We start from the raw sequence: 15,365 nt of genomic DNA on the forward strand, positions 1-15,365 counted from the left end.
TTGATGTGCGAGAGAGTGGAGAACCAAATATGTCTAATGAATGAATCAATGAGAGTTCGTTATAACCTAATAAAGCAGGGATCGTTTCTCTTAGAGCCTTAATTAGATCTCTTTAGCACTGGCATTAGGAATGGGATTCATTGGCTTGAAAGGGACTATGAATCATACCTAAAATTAAGTACCAATCAAGTACAAAAAGGAGACAAAGTTGATTCAGTCCATAGTTGTCGGGCTAATAATAAGTTGAAGCAATCGATGTTGCAAATTGAGATCTAGTACCTGCTGATCTTTACCCGGGTCAACATGAATTCTATTTATATTATCTTCTGCAACCCAACGAGATGATCGAGAAAGTACTTGAAAGGGTGCTTTCGTTAACTAAGCAGGCAGATAATCTGAAACAGACTGAGTGTTCTCTTGCATCTGGTCGCGAACGTCATGCATAGGGAAGGTAGGGAAAGATGAAATAGTTTGCCCTGCATCATAGTCATTATCCCTACCATTTGGAAAGCTAGTTATGGATCCTGCAGCTAAAGAAGCACTTGAAGTTGAATTTATTGTACGAAGGAAGTAGAAGGGTTGCTTGGATTACCGACTCAAGAAGCTAACAACAGTTAAAAAGCTTTAGTGACTCGCAGATTTGATTCCTAAACTTAGGCTCTTCCTTTCGATCTGGAACATCATAATATCCCCTCCGAACACCCGAAGAGTAATTAATTCAATGTGAGCTTAAAGGTCTATTTAAGCTAGCTTGTAGGGTAGGAATCAATGACACATGCTCACAGAGAGTGTGCAGACCTGCTGATTTTACAAACTTCTATTGAGGAAGAGCCACCACTATTAGTCTCCTTCAGTGATGTCGTGAGAAAGGATACTGCTATAGTTTGCTGCAGAATGGCCACATCGCCATTCCTGGGGCTACAACTGTTCCCTAATTTGAACAAGACTGGTGAACCACTAAGAAATTTTTTCAAGCTATTATGCAAATAGATGAACTGATTATTTAATTGGCTAGAGCTAATGCTAATTACAAATTGAATTTGATGCGCAGGAGTGCGAAAAGTTTATTGTGCCGGAGTGTAGAGAGACGTTGGATGGAACCATAATAATGATGACAACTTGTACGGTCAAACTCCATGACTTTTTGTGTGGAGATTTCACTATTCGGAGGAAGCATGTGAAAAAGCTGTATAAATTATGTAACTTCTTGTGTTGATATGTGTCATACTCTTCACTTTTTAAAAGAAGCACAGGGATTTGGGGATTTCCATTGTGTGGGAGTGCGGAGCTCCGCACAACCTCCACTCTCTACACAATGAACTTCTTCCGCACTCTACACAACTAGAGCAGCCCAAAAACGAGTATGGAAGTGTGGAATGCAAGGAGGAATGTTAACTTATGCTTCCACTAAAGATTCCAACAACCAGATTACGAAGTCATATAGTGGGATATTGTCACTTATTTTATACGGTAATTCTTAGTCAACCATTCTTCAATCAGCCATACTACTCCTTATGGTTTGCAGAGTGATCTGCTTGACTAAGTCGTTGTACTCATACAAAAGTTAGTCGGTTGTGTACACGATTCTCGGTTCGCTGGTGATACAGATGACAAATTAAAATGTTAGAATTCACATTCGAACTTATCTCTTTCGCATATTCACTTACACGCCTAGCAACAATTATTTGAGAATCAAAGGTTTTGCGCTTTAACAAATACAAGTAATAAATATTCAATTACAAATTATGAAATTCTATATTGCATTTGAAATTTTAAGATTTTAATGTGTGCATGTGATATAAGAATTAAATACTTTGTAATTAGTGAATTTCTAGTTAAAAGCTGGTAAATAACATAAAATTTATCCTCATACTTATTGCTCACCTTTTAGAAGTGCAGGGGTCACACACAAAAACCTGCTTGACTTTTGTGCAGTTAGTTATGGAATAACAAGTTTATGTTGGACTATGAAGATCCCCCTCATGCTCCACTTTTAGACGCAAACAAATTCCATCTTTGGTTGTTCTACAAAGCCATCATAGTCGAGTTAAACGAAAATTGGATTCGTCTCAGTTGCCTTGTGTCTTTGTTTCTTCTAAGACTAGAATCCACGAATGTGGCTGAATGCAACGGTTAATTTAATAGGCAGAATATAGATAATTTTGTATGGCACCATAATAATGATGGCAACTTGTACGTCCAGACTGTGTGACTACTTGTGTGGAGCTTTCACTGTGCGGAGGAAGCTTCCTCCCCACAGTGAAAACTCTGCACACAGAAAGCTTTGCACAATGAAACATAATAATATTAATTGCAAATTTGTTAAGTCCCCCCTCCCCCCTGCACCTACGTAAAGGAATTGCAACCGTGTCAGTTTTGGAATCATTGGGCAGAGAAGTAGCATAACAGTGTCACTATCAGAGCACTGATCGACAAAATGACCACTCAAAGATTAGTTTTTTTTAAATGAATTATCAGCCGCTGAAAAATACTGAAAATAAAACACCCTCCACTAGGGGAATTATGTCACATCAAAACTCACTCATCCAATAAAAAATTAGAAAAAAACAAATCAAGAAATTAGAAAATTACTTTTGAATTAAAGAGAAAATAGAAATATTAAGAATTTTCCCAAAACTTTAGTTAAAATTTCAAAAACACAGCTAAATAATGCAGAGTCAACACACTTTGACTACGAGGTGAATGCTATAGTCCCTAGCAAGGCAAGGACTATCAAGTAATAATTAGAATTAGAAAAAAAAATTAAGATTAAATAAGGAGAAATATTAGATAAGGATGTTAAGAGTTCGTTTGAATTAAAGAAATTTAATTAGAAGAAATAACCTTAAAAAGGAATGACTATAAGTAAGAAAATAAAGGGTTTAAGGGGGGTGGGGTTAAGGGGAGGTTGAAAATATGACAAAGGAGAAATATTAAATGAAAGGAGGGTCAAGGAGAAAGGTACATGAAACTGAGAAAGAAAGGAAGGAGAGAGGGGGGACAGGGTTTAAGGCTTAGAAATTATATTAGAGGAATGAGGTTTAGAGGATAAGAAATGGATGGTGGGCTTCCAAGAATGGCTTAACCGGTATCCACCTTCTCGATTAAATTTTTTAGGATGTTTTTTACTTTATATGGCTTCCCTAATGACACAGTTGGAGTGGAAGGGGGCAGAGGCTAAGATTTTGGTTTTATCAAAACAAAGAAGATGCTTGGTATTATGGTAATATTTTGCAATGCAGGGTTTTGAAATGCAGATACGGTAGGTGTCAACCATATTTTCTTTGAGCCAAGCTTTGAGGGATCTATCAGTTTTCCCTATGTAAGACATTCCTCAGTATCAAGGGATTTCATAGAGTCTGGGACCAAGCATAAGGTCATTTTTGTCCTTTGTCGGTCTAAAGAGTTGGTTGAGGATTTTCTAGGGCTTAAAGAAGGTTTTGATGTTCTGTTTAGAAAGAATTTTGGATATATGATTAGTAACCCCTTGAATGTAGGGTAGGTTTACTTTGGCTAAGGGAGGGTTATTGGGAAGGTTTCTAGATTGGGGATGGAAAACAGAGTGAAAGGCCTTGTTGATTTTGGATATGGAGTAACCATTGGATTTGAGGGATTTAGTGAGATGGGTTTTTTCTTTGGGGAAGAATTGGGAAGAGGAGATTTGAATGGCTTGAGTAACAAGGGATTTTAACATGACAGACTTTTGAGCAAGATGATGGTGGGAGTTAGCATGAAGGTACCTATTGATATGATTATTCTTTCGATAGGCTTGGTGAGTAAGGGAGCCATCAGGGAAGTGAGAGACAAGAACATCTAGAAAAGGAAGGGAATGGTTATCTTCAAGCTCCATAGTGAGCTGGATGTGGGGGAAAATGTTATTGAGATGGGATGGGAAGGCTTGGAATGCAAGTAAACCATGGGACAAAAGAACAAAAGTATCATCAACAAACCACTTCTAAAATTTAGCTTTGAGATGGAAAGTTTCAATGGCTATGGTTTCGAAGGTTTCTAGGTTGGGATGGAAAACAGAGTGAAAGGCCTTGTTGATTTAGGATGTGGAGTAACCATTGGATTTGAGGGCTTTAATGAGATGGGTTTTTTCTTTGGGGAATAATTGGGAAGAGGAGATCTAAATGGCTTGAGTAACAAGGGTTTTAAGCATAGTGGTCTGTTGAGAAAGATGATGGTGGGATTTAGCATGAAGATACCTATCGATATGAGTATTATTTCGATAAACTTGGTGATTAAGGGAGCCACCAGGGAAGTGAGAGACAAGAACATTCAAAAAGGGGAGGGAATGGTTCACTTCAAGCTCCATAGTGAGCTAGATGTGGGGGGAAATGCTATTGAGATGGGACAGGAAGGCTTGGAATGCAAGTAAACCATGGGACAAAATAAAAAAAGTATCATCAACGATCCAATTCTAAAATTTAGCTTTGAGATGGAAGGTTTCAATGGTTACAGTTTCAAAGTGCCCCATAAAAATGTTAGCTACAACAGGGGAAAGGGATGAGCCCATGGTTGTGGCCTTTATTTGCTCATAACATATTTCATTAAAATTGAAAAAGGTGGTGGTAAGGAAATTTTTGATAAGGTTAAGGGTTTCAGGATATACAAGCTTAGAAATGAGATCAATAGCTTCAGGGACAGGAATTTTGGTAAATAAGGAAACGACATCAAAGCTAACCATGATGTCATTTTCATCAAGCTTGATGTGGTTGGTTTGCTGGATAAAATCAAAGGAACCTTTATGGAAGGAGGTAGATTGGCCAGAAAAGGGACGAAGCTTCTTGGCAAGGAATTTGGAGAGAGTATGGGTGGGACCACCAATAACGCTACCAATAGGTCTAAGGGGGATATCCTTTTTGTGAATTTTAGGCTAACCATAAATCTCGGGGGTAATGGGGTTAAAGGGGATGAGAATCTTTTGGATGGTTGGGTCAAGGGATGAAGATTTAATAGATTTTGTTACCTTGTTGGTCACATTTTGGGGGGGGTTTCTTAGTTAAAGGAGTGTATGATGATGGGGAAAGGAGATCAAGCATCTTATAATAGTAATCCAAGGAATTCATACCAACTGACGCATTTCCTTTATCAACTTTTAGAATGAGAATGTTGGGTTTGAAATTGAGTTTTTGAGTTGTTATAAATTCTTCCTTTGTAAGGATATGCTTGGGGAGCTTGAAGCCTCGGAGAACGCATCCACGTTCTTGTTGAATCTCTTTCGCCACATGGGAAGGAAGGTGGAGATGGATTCAATGGAGAAAATAATATCCTCATAGTGAATGTTATGGGGAACAATAACAAAGTTAAAAGCCTTTTTCTAAAAGGCTTAACGAGGGAGCATCGAGTTCAATAAAGGACAGGTTAACCACTTTGGCATTAAGAGTCGAAGGAGGAGGAGAGAAGGATGAAAAGGGGGGTAAGAGAGGAGAACAAATTATTATGAATGGAATTAGGATTAACATCAAAATTACTATTAGGATAATAGAAGGGGTTAGGATTGGGAAGAGGTGTGGAATTAAGGGAAAATGGTTTGGAATTAAAATTAGAATTATACTTAAGATCAATACTGAGATTTGAAGTAATATTACTATTAGGGTTGGAGTTAGAATTTAAATTATAATTAGATTTAGGACTAGAATTAGAATGAGTTTTTTAGAAATAGAATTAAATTTAGAATTGGAATTAAATTTAAATGTAAACATTAAGACTAGGATCGTCATTAAAAACATTAGAATTGTTGAATTGAGGCTTCTGTGATCCATAATAAGTTTATGAGATATTTTTCGGCGTAAATCACATGATATTTCATTTGTCGACGCGTTTCGAACCAACCAATGTGGTTCATTGTCAGGACAAGTTGAATGAACAGATCTCACTTTGCATGTTAAATAGATAGAGCAGAACATCCAACGGCTATTTGACCAGGTAACGGCTATATTGACAACGATTAGATTTGAGTGGGAAACGGTTAGTTTGGACTGGATTAGGGGTATAACCTAATCCAGTCCAAACTAACCGTTTCCCAGTCAAATCTAGCCGTTGTCAATATAGTCGTTACCTGGTCAAATAGCCGTTGGATGTTCTGCGCTATCTATTTAACATGCAAAGCGATATCTGTTCATTCAACTTGTCTGACGATGAACCACACTGGTTGGTTCAAAACACGTCGACAAATGAGATATCATGTGATTTACGCCGAAAAATCTCTCATAAACATTAGAATTATCTTTAAATTTTAAATTACATCCAACCTTCCAATTATCTCTAAAAAATTTACTAAAATCTGTTGTAGAATTAAGATGGGAGAATGTTCTATTAGGGTTAACCAACTCCATGAGATGAGTGGATTGATTGGCATGATTGGAAGAATCGCACAGAATTTTAACAATAGTTGTAGGCTTAACGCATGTCAAGGAATTGGACAATGAAAGAGAAGCAGATGGAGACAATGAAGATGTTGCCAAAGGAGAGGTTAGAGCGAGGGCTAAACTGACAGGATTGGAGGAAGGATGGCTAGAATCCCTTACGGTGATCCTGGAGATGTTCGGGAACTAGGTGACGCTGGGTAGATTTGGGTGCTAGTTCCACTGGGATGGACGTTGGTGGAGGCGGAGCGGAATTAGATGGAGGGGTTGGTTTCGAGGAGCACATTGCTTCAGTTGACAGCATAGTGAACGAATTGGTAGACATATGCAAGGGATGTGAAGTAGGGTTTTCTTCGCAAGAATAAAGGCTTGGTTCACTAGGAAAGGGTGAGGGCGACATTGCAGAAAATGAAAGAGAAAGGAGGAGGGGAGGAGGGGATGTAAAGATCACTGAGATGGGAGAGAGGATGAACCGTGAGGGCTAGAGGAAGAAACAAATGAGGAAAAGGAAGAGTGAAGGATAAATAGCATTGGTTTTTGAGGGTGGATATTGTAAGAATCTATAGAAGGATCATTAAAATAGAAAGCCTAGGAAATTTTGATGTGCAATATCAATCTTTTTGCAGGTTCTATGAAGGGTTTTTCTATAAATTTGCTTTCAATTAATTGATTCCATAAAATTGGAAGTAGACATAGCAGATATATAGCCTAGAAAAACCCTGAGATCGTAATTTATAATAGATGATAGTTTCAAATGGTACTTATATAATTTAGTTGATAAAAAGTAAAGAACTGAGCTGATATGATGAATTGCAGCTCGTAGAATAGCGAAATTGGTTCGAGATAAGATTCAATTGAGATCAAGTCTATGTGCTCTCGAGGAGGAAATCGAGTAAATATTGGTAAAATCGAAGCATCTCGGCATCTTTTCAAGAAAGCTAGGTCAGTAACTTTTCTGTATATATTTGTATGAATTTTTTCAGAAGTTACAGTGTCAAAGAAACAATCCTCTCCATAGAGGGGTAGTATTTTAACATGGATATTTTCACAATCCATAACTTGATGTTGATAACTTCTGGTAGATTGTTTGTTGTGTTTGTTGATTGTGACTTGAAGGTTTACAGATGATGTGAATAGTATTGGACCAAGTTAAATAGAAAAGGCGTGAACATTATTGTTAAGGAAGGTTATATTGAAATAGGAGTGAATATAGCCATTAGGTAAAGTGAAAATGATGAGATTGATGTTTAATTAATTAATATTGAGTAAGATGAATAAAATATTAAATAATATTGATTAAGATGAATAAAATATTGAACAATAGAAGATTTAGAGTTGAATTCAAATTAAACATTTAGAATTAAATTCAGATTAAAAGATTTAGAATTGAATTCGAATTAAAACATTTAGAATAAAATGAAAATAAAGTTGGGTAAATTTAAAAGAGTTAATGATCAAAAGTCAATTATTAAATTAGTTAAAAATTCAATTCTATAAGAATTGGTCAAAAAATTTATAATAACCAATATTAAATTAATTTAAACTTATAATTGTCTACGGGGTGTAGAGTAGACAGTGATGGGTTGTGTTGTTAAGCCACTCAGTGATGTAAAGGTGATGGGGTGTGTTGTTAAGCCACTCACTGATGTAAAGGTCACCAGTTCAAAACTTCGTGGGCAAAAATCCATTCATGTTAAGGGCTAGTGTGGCCCAAGCCAAATGTGATCCTCGAATAATTTTGACGATTTAGATGCCCCTGGGTTGTGGTTTCTCAAGCCATAGATCAAACTAAAATCAAACTCAAACAAAAATAAAATTAAACTTATAATTAATATTTTTATTGGAATCAAAATTATTTTCTTAAGATTAGAAATAAGTATTAGCAAATTTTAATGAAATTTATTAGAATATATATTATTAATATAATGAGAATGAAAATGATTTGGGTCAAAGTAGAATTGCTCAAATAATATTATTAAATTGAATTAAGATATAAAATATTTGATTAATGACATTGTATGTGGTTCAGAGTCCTTTGAATCCTAGCCTAGATTAGTTTTCCTTTTTCGGCTCTGTTTTTCTTGTTTGAGGGAGGAGTTTTTTTCGGTTATTTTCCCCGGTCTTACTTGTGGTCTGATGTGATTTTCTCGAGTTGATTCGGCTATGCGAGGAAGTAGCTCCTCTGGACCATGCTGGTTTTTATCTTTTCAATCTTACTTTATTTTGTCTATCATGGAAAGAGATGGACGTTCTCATGTCTCTCATGTCTCTATTTGGCTTTGGATTTATTATGCCCATTTTTCACTTTGTTATTTATGAATATGAGTTTATAGCCCACAAAGACATGATTATGTGAACTCTTTGAAAGATTGTTTTTATGTTTTAAAAAACAAATAAATAAAATATTTGATTAAAATGGGAAGATTAAATGTTAACCAATAATAATGAATCAAAATAAAAAAGAATAAGACTAGCATTTGCACCAGATGTTGCAAAGAAAACGCCGTAAGGCATAAAGTGCGGAAATCCATCATCCATGTAATGTGTGCATTATTCAACAAGGTGGATCTCTCTAAATTCGTTGCAAACATTTATGTTGTTGCATTTCTAATTTATTTAGAATCTACTACTACCTCCTCTTCTTGGAATATTAAATTCTTGGAATATTAAATTTCTTATCACCCCATGATGACAATCCCTCTAATTATTGGCATCACAGTTTTTCCACTTTAGTGGGTTTACCTTCAACCTAAAGAAACATGAATTTGAGTCACTCAATTAAAAAGAAATTGCTAAATTGCTATTTATCAGGTTTTGAGTAAAAACAATTAATAACTCATATTTACAACCCTTTAAATATTTACAACCTTTTAAGTCTTGTATTTATAACTCATATTTATAACCCTTTAAAATGAAACTGACTATCTATATTTTTATTAATAATAAAAAGAATCTTCTTTATAAAGCTGACACTCACATGCTACTCCTATATATTTATGTTATATTTAATATTCAATGTCCATCAATTGAATGACAAGATGAAAGCTCAACTTAATTGCACCTTTAAAACGTGACTTAAAAGTTTAATTGGTAATTATTTATTCAGTAATTTGTACATTGTTAATTGTAATCTCTCTTGAAAACCAATGTTTATATCAAAATTTTAAAAATTAACACTCACTTCTCCCGTAGTCTGGTGTTTCTTTACTTGATCGTGGTACTCAAGATTGCCTTTCTCCAAAGTATCCAACGTGAAGATGATATCTTATGTGTTTCCGTGTTTCTTTATTTGATCATGGTACTCAAGATTGCCTTTCTCCAAAGTATCCAATGTGAAGATGATATCTTATGTGTTTCCACTTTCTCAGTAGGTTCATGTGATTATTATTATTTTTGGTGTTAATGTTTATGTTTTTTTATGCCCATCCATTATTTATTATCTAAACATTGATTGAAAATCCGTAAGTGGCTAGTGTGGAAATTGCAAGGTATGCTGAGAATTTGGTTATCTAGTAAGCTTAGAGTCATTCTTGAGTCATTATCTTTACCATCTCAAGAAGAAGAAGAAGAAAAGCCTATTGAATTGTAAAAGAACCCTAAAAAGTATTAGGATCCATGGGTCATTTTTTTTGCATCATGTAGCAAGATCACATGGTTAATTGATTATGCCACATGAAGAATTAGCCTTTGCCAATTTTTAGGCTTATGACTAGGTGATTTTTTCTACTAATATTCTTATACCAATTTACCATGATAATTCTCTTTTAAATTAAAAGGCAAGCACCGTTTTTTAGTGCTTCAACTTCATTTATAAAGAGTTTAGTGCTGATAATTAGTAGATTATATGAAATTTTGAAAATTGCACTAATATATTATTGTTGTAAGGCTCTACATTCCCAATGGAACTCATACAGTGAGTGGATAAAGAAATAATAAGTTTTTCAAATGGTGAAATAATTTTCATATGCGTGATATTGTGATCTAGATAAATAAAACCAAACTCTTCATTTATCATGTGTCTTAAGTCTTTTATATCTCCAGTGTATTTTTCGTACAAATAAGAAGCATTTGTTAATCATGCATCATGTAATATGATCTCCAATCAGTAGAAAAAACTTAATATCAAAGAAAGAAAGACAGAGGAAAATGCTTTTAATGTCCACAAATGACTCAATGTTACAAAAGAGATGCTTGCTAATGAACAGGATAAGGTAGCTTGGGAAAAGTGTAGTAACAGCTTTTATAAAGAATCCTATATAGATTTCCTGTTAACAACATATTAAGATATTTTAGAGAGTAGTTAAGTATGTTTAGAGATGTGCTAAAGAAGATAAGGTCACTAAATAAAAAAAGAAGATAAACATCAATTCTTATTCGAAAATGATACAAAAAAGAATTTGTGGGAACTTACTACTCTTGAGAGAAGCTTCCTAAAATTTCCTAATGGTGCTTCTCCTTAAATAAATAGGTTTAAGGCTACATCTAATTACATCAACATGGATAACACAAGCTCTCAAGGATATGGATGTAATGGAGTTGCACACCATTTCCCAGTTGATGCGTGCAAGTTTGGAACTATGATCATTTATTAATTAGTAATGCACTTGCAAGATAGACTTCAAACCTATGTTTATTTAACAATAAAATTTTATTGGGACAAAATATGATACACGACTACCTTAAAGGAATAAGGTAGTACTCCCCGAATGGGATGCCAGAAGCATGAGAGGGTGGGGGACGGGATGCCACCATCCCACCAATCAACACGCGCAGGGAACGTGGGAGCACACCCCTCTAGAGGATTGAAAGGTACATGGAACAAGCAAGGGAGTTCCAACACACACATGAAGCTCCTCCCTCATTACACCATCCACTGCTCAATGAGACGTAGCACCATCCAACTTGATTTTGTATTTTTGATGGATTTCAGCTCAATCAAGAGCTTTGTCATTTTGCTCTGCCCCATCAATTCGACATTTATTCAAGGGCAGGCAAAGGCACTTAGCTTTTGCATTTTGCTCCAAGCTTTTATTATGCATTGTATATTGGAAAGCCTCTAGACAGTTCTCAAGTCTCAGGATGTTTATCAAGAAAATGCTCGTTCTTGGCTCTTGCAATTTCATTCAGGTTATGAAAGATAGATCATTGAATTGGAGAAAGATCACTTGCAAAAACCTTGACGCAAGATACATCATTCAACAGAAGCTTCTTCTCACGAGAGATGAAAACATCAACTACATTCAGGAAACTTTTAGTGGAATGGATACAAGGAAGAAGTGTCTGACGTATCTCAGAGATTTTTCCTTGGAGATAAAACTGAAAGTTTCTGGTAAAAGTTAAACTTCAGTTAGTTACTTAAAGTTAGTGAGGTCAAGAGTTAATACCCCAAAAGCAGAATTACTATTTGAGAATATGTAGGATGTTATATAGCCACATAAATTTATGGATAATATATAGAAAAAATGCAAAATGAACTTCAAGCTCATGATAACCTGATGCATACTATAGAAATGCTCATGATGTTCCATTGTTTAGAGAATATCAGAGGAAAGAAGCATCAGAGCATATGTCCAGTACTAACGTGGCATTCTTATGGTCCTAGTATATGCTTCTTTATATTTGCAACTATCCAAACTGAGGTTATTTTGACCAGACTTATGGCAGGTTTTCAATAAACAAAGGGTACTTGTCAGATTTGCAACCTGTTCTTACTATCCAATTGTCAATCGATTAATGTCCGACTATGTGTACACTAGACTTTACTAAGCTTTAAACATGACAGTAGAATCCTTTACTTATCCTACTTCAAACTCCCCGACTGTAACGCCATTGTAGCTTGGGGTCATCGCAGGGCACCGATGACCCGAATCTACAATCAAGATAAGGATGACCCCTGAAACCTAGGGATAAATAACATTTGTTATTCTCAGTTGTGAATGAAAGCTCAGTTTGGCTTTGTGTCTGGGCCCTCTGATGACCCAAATCTACATGATAAGGATGACCCCTGAAACCTAAGGATAAATAGCATTTGTTAATCTCAGTCATGAACGAAAGCTCCGGTGGCCTTCAGAGAAATGTGAAAATTCAAAATCCTCCATCAAGTAAGGTTCTCCCATAACGATTAACAGATCTTCATCTACCATTGTTATTGCTAAGGCCATGTTGTCAATCCTAGAGCATTCGAATAAATGAACAAGAGAAGTCCTGGTTTATTTCAAGTCCTGGAAGAGAGGGATAGAACCTACCTTCTAAAATGTCTTCAGAAGTGAATACTCAAACCAAATTGTAGAGAATCATGACACAGCCGCTTATGTACCCTAAAGTTCATTTGAAATCAAATTGTAGCCCGTCATTACGATTGTCTTTAGCTACCCGAAATATTGTCTGAAACTGCTAATATAAACTATCATCACAGCCATAAGGTCTCTGATTCTGTCAATGCATTTAACAAGAATGTAAATTTCATTTTTTTTAGATATACAGGGGAAAAATCAGAGATCTAAAAAACAAATAAAGCACAGTTCCCAAAGCAGTTTCAACGAGGAATTGATATAAAGAGATAGTTACCAAGGTAGTATCAACGACATCCATTTCAGTAGAAAAAACATAGAGCATTTTGAAAAAGCGATCTATGGAAAGAGTTGCAATCTTCAAAGAGAAGCTTTGATTGGTTTTCATTACTCGTTTGCTTGACATTCCCCATAATTTAAGAAATCTTCAGATAAATTTCCTCAAAACCAATCATTCTTTGGTAGAGAGAGAAAGATCTGAACTGTAAGTTGTGTTCCAGCTTGAGCAACTTAAAATTGATATCACGGCATGGTGTCATGGGTATCTATTATTTGGATTCATATGTTTCCATTAGCTATCAAGTATATTCACAGTGATGCACCCCATAAATTCACCAAATAGAGCAAGATCATAACAATACATAACATACTAGAAATTAGGTGGGAGAAATCACCAAAACTTAAGTTGATAAACAGAAATCCTATAGTTCATCCCTTGATTGAATCCACATTCTTTGTACTTTTCACATCATTTCTGTTAGGTAGCAATTTAGCCCTAGGCAACATTCTAAACAACATTCATGATAATTGGACAAAAAGAAAGTATCTAGAAAATGAGATAGAACTAGGAGTGAGTTCATCAAAGCATGCAAACAGAACCACTAATAAAACTTTGTTAGCAACGAAAACTACCTAGATCAATCCCATCTGTGTTAGGGGCATCAAGGGGAGCCAATATGGTCACATGTTTTATTACCACATTCCTGCAGGACAGTATGTAGGAGAAACTCTGTGAATAAGAACAACATCTATTCCAATGTATTCTTATTGCAAACAAATACAAATCAACACAAAACTTGCTTAACTCTCACACTCGAATTTTTTTTTATTAATTACCAACCTGCAATAGACTGGATGTATGTTCGAGAATGGCGAGTTAAGGAATGTAACATTCAAGAATTAAGATTCAAAACTTGAAGACTAGATAGATTACAAAAGTTCTTAGGCAATGATTTTATTGGAGTCTATGACAAATCCAAACCTTTAAGTGACAGGATACTATGTAATGATTTCTTTAAAAGAAACTGTATAATATTTTCTGTAAGAGGTGTAATATATTTTCTTAAAGAAACTGAACAATAGTTCTAAAAAGTGAAGAAAAGAAAGAACCGTGTTTATTATTTCTAAAATATCGCCATGGAAATAGTAATTTATTTTTAAAAAGAATAAATATATATACTGTGTGTTCTCTAAAACTACCATGGACGAAAGCCAAAAAAAATACAAGAAATAATCAAGACCTCCGGGAGTGCATAGAGTCGGTACCAGTATAAAAATGATTATGTGAGTTTGAATTAAGAACTGAAATGCTGTGGGTTGGGCTGAAGACTTGCCACCACGACATTCCATTGCCCTCGGTGACTGGAAGGAAAAATAGCAGAGTTATGTTTATTAAAAGGTGAAAATTTCAGAAACAAGATAGTTATACTACATTAAATCAAGAGAAATGGAAGACTAATTTTTCCTTATGAGCATAGCATAAACCATAGACAAAGTGCCTTTCAACTGTGATAATTTAAAGGATGAAATCCTATTTAAGTATATTCAATAATCAAGAAACAAAACTCAGAATCTATACAGAAGCATAGTAGAATAAACCCGTTATGGGTAGTTTCAGTTCCAAATAAACTCAGCCTGTATAGCTTAAGGCCAATGGGGCTCCCTCAATGTTGACGGTTATCAATATACATTTGGTTAATATCAGGCCATTGCCGCAAATTAAAATTCTTGTAGATAGAACTTCTTCAGACATGTTAACAAGTAATCACACCTGGGGCTTTCCTTACAGGCCCTAGAGGCCCAGTTACATTTTTTAGACTTCTAGATATAGTCAACAGGGCTAGTTTTTGGACTAAAACTCTTTTGAAAAGACTGAAATTTTGTATCTGGTTGGGCCTGTCCAATGGAAGACTGTATCAACACTAAAATGTAACCCTATGTTATCAGGCAATAGAAATATTTACTTCACAAGACAAAAAGGAATAAGGTGATACCTTTTCACTTCTAGCCCTAGGAATGAGAATATGGTGAAAATTATTGATGGTCATCCTCCTAACTAATAACCATCAAACTCTATCTTGTCATTGGGCTTACTTTGGTGTTAGACATGGAAGCTCCTAAGAGACGAATCCAAATTGGTGACCCCAACTATGCATCCTGCTTTCTATGTCCTCCGTTGAGCCGCAAGAGCAAGTCAGTGTTTCCATACTCTTAATTTTCAGATTTGATAAGTCCAAAAACTTGCCATGAAATATCTAATTCCACATCATCTAATGAAAAAGAAGAATTCGGTTCTTGCAAAGCACATAAAACCCAATTGGCACAAAGAAATCAAGTGATTAAGGACAAGTAAATCATTGAAATAGAAAAGAACAAGAAAAACATAACAGGGTTAAGGTGACCTTAGCAATGTTTACATGTCAAG

The sequence above is a fragment of the Pinus tabuliformis genome, chromosome J (assembly GCF_031772625.1).
Source record: "Pinus tabuliformis cultivar Carrire ecotype Pingquan chromosome J, CPIR1, whole genome shotgun sequence".
In the NCBI taxonomy this organism is placed as follows: Eukaryota; Viridiplantae; Streptophyta; class Pinopsida; order Pinales; family Pinaceae; genus Pinus; species Pinus tabuliformis.